The 2,642-nt window shown below is 42.9% G+C and overlaps 2 non-coding genes across 2 annotated transcripts; one reads left to right on the top strand and one right to left on the bottom strand.

Moving 5' to 3' along the window:
- Positions 1-864: 864 nt before the first annotated feature.
- On the top strand, positions 865-935 carry trnag-gcc (transfer RNA glycine (anticodon GCC)). Its single transcript has one exon. It is a non-coding gene; the product is annotated as a tRNA-Gly (tRNA).
- Positions 936-1,819: 884 nt separating this feature from the next.
- Positions 1,820-1,901, bottom strand: trnas-gcu (transfer RNA serine (anticodon GCU)). Its single transcript has one exon. It is a non-coding gene; the product is annotated as a tRNA-Ser (tRNA).
- Positions 1,902-2,642: the final 741 nt, after the last annotated feature.

Below are 2,642 nucleotides of genomic sequence, written 5' to 3' on the forward strand. Positions count from 1 at the left end.
GGGCTTTCTAATTTACCTTTGTGGTTTTTCTCATTAATGTTGCCTGTTTCGGTGTTTTCACGCAGGCAAACAAAATAGTCCATCGGCTTGTTTTGAAGCGACGGGTGTTTCGCTTGGAGATAGCGTTTAAGCTTGCTTGGCACCATGGCGCTATTGGACAGCTTCTCGCCACACACCAAGCATAATGGAGTCGGGGTCCTCTCATCACTGGTGAAAGTAAATCCTAACAAAAGATAACTTTCGCTGTATTGCCTCGAGCTCACCATCTTTGCTTTCTTTTTACCACCACTCATACTAGTCCCTTCACCTGGGTCACAATCTTGTCCAGGGCCCAGTTCAGAGTATGCATTTTTCCTTTTTAAAAACTTCTCCATCACTGCCACCACGACCTGTCGCATGCGTCACTAATTCTCTTGTCTCTAAGAAGGTAGGAGGCAATTACCTACTGCCACCTAGACGAATATTACATTACTCTGCCAGTCACTATATTACAGCACAGACACTCAACAATGGCTTATTATTTGCAGATAATAATGAATAAATTTTAATAAATAAGAATTTTAAGACTAAGTGAAATTGGACAATTTCTCAAGGCACGCCTGACGATCTCTCACGACACACTAGTGTGCCACGGCACAGTGGTTGAAAAACACTGCTCTACGGTATGTAGACTGTATTACATGCGTGTTGAGCAGAGAGGAGATATTATAATATTATACAGTATCTGGAAATATAGTGTGTGACTGCTGCTGAAATAAGGAAGAGACTTAGGATTCTCCTTTTCAAATCTGAAACCAAATTGCTGAACAGCACAATACTTACCTGAACAGCACACTCTGCGAAGTCTTTAGTTATTTAAACTAAGCATTGGTGGTTCAGTGGTAGAATTCTCGCCTGCCACGCGGGAGGCCCGGGTCCAATTCCCGGCCAATGCAGAAGTGAGTTTTGAAAGTTAAGCCTTCACCAAAAGAACATTACAAGCCTTATCATTTCTGCCCAAACTAGACGAACTCCATAGGGAGGGTAACCATGCTCGTGAATTTCCTTCATTTGAACACAATCTGTCTGACTGTGGATTGGTGGAGTCCAAACACTTTAGAGATGTTTTTTTTTTTTTTAACTTTTCCAGCCTGATGAGCATCAACAACTCTTTTTCTGAGATCCTCACAAATGTCCTTTTTTCATACCATGATACACTTCCACAAACATGTGTTGTGAAGATCAGACTTTGATAGATCCCTGTTCTTCAAATAAGACAGGGTGCTCACTCACACCTGATTGTCATCCCGTTGATTGAAAACACCTGACCCTAATTTCCCCTTCAGACTAACTGCTCATGCAGACGCCAACAATGTCTGCACCATGCACGCTTCCTTTACAGAATGCGCTTAAGCAAGGTCTTTACGAGAAAAATGGGGTCCAAACCCACATGGGCTGTGCACAGCGGATTGGCAGTTCATCACCTTAACCTCTTGCTGACATAGCTCACGCGTATGAAATTACATCCCGGTGTGTGGAGCAAAAAAGAGGTTTCGGTGCAGGTTCTTTGCCCCTGTCGTCTGGACTGTGGAATGCGTTCTGCGTTGACGGACCTCCAGAGACGCCAGAGCCTTACAGCAGCTGTGGCCAAAAAAGCATTGAAATACAATTCACAGTTGCGAAACACATAGCCACAGTGCTAGCTTTTCACATTTCTCCACCCTCTCTAGTGCTAGCTCAGGGACCTGTACAAAGCTTCCCATTTGTAGGCCTTGTAGGTGTGAGACAGACTGCACAAAGCCAGATATTGCTGGAAAGAGGAGGCAAAGTAACAAATTTGCGATGAGGATGGGATTCGAACTCACGCGTGCAGAGCACAACGGATTAGCAGTCCATCGCCTTAACCTCTCGGCCACCTCATCCAAGGCCTGCTGCTTTTAACGAAAACTATGCAAATAGATTTTATTCAAGTCTTGAGGTATGAGCTGTGCCATCATATAAACTGAAGGGTGACGATGCGGCGAGACGGCCCAAAGGTCTCACAGAACGGGACAATTCCATAGTTGAGCCGTCGCAATGCAATCCAATCCTTGGTCGGCTAGGTACCGACTACCTATGGACTGCCCATCTCAGCGAGTTAAATTTCTTTGGAAAATTTAACTTTTACCCGTGACCCTGAGAAGGATTACGCGGTATAGAAGATGGATGGATGGATGGAAATGTAACTTTTATCCTTACCTGGATATACACAACGACTGTGGAAAAGGGGGGCATGAATTGGGATGTTTGTGAGGCAGCATGCTGTGGCCAAAAAGCGTTGAAATACAGCTCATGGTTGCGAAACACGTAGCCACGGTGCTAGCTTTTCACATTTCTCCATCTCTCTCAAGGATATTCAGCTGGCCTGCCGTATTCGCGGAGAATGCGCTTAAACGACAACTCCGTCTAATATACACAAAGGCTCTTTTAAGAGTCACTTCATCGTCTCAGAAAACAGCTAATTTTATTTCTTGGGCTGTTTGAATATTTAGATAATATTTACAAAGCGAAGGGGACACATATATATATATATATATATATATATATATATATATATATATATATATATATATAAATAAACATGCTTTATATTTCTATCAACATATAGAAATGTTTATTATTTG

This window comes from Ictalurus punctatus, unplaced genomic scaffold, assembly GCF_001660625.3.
Source record: "Ictalurus punctatus breed USDA103 unplaced genomic scaffold, Coco_2.0 Super-Scaffold_100046, whole genome shotgun sequence".
NCBI lineage: Eukaryota > Metazoa > Chordata > Actinopteri > Siluriformes > Ictaluridae > Ictalurus > Ictalurus punctatus.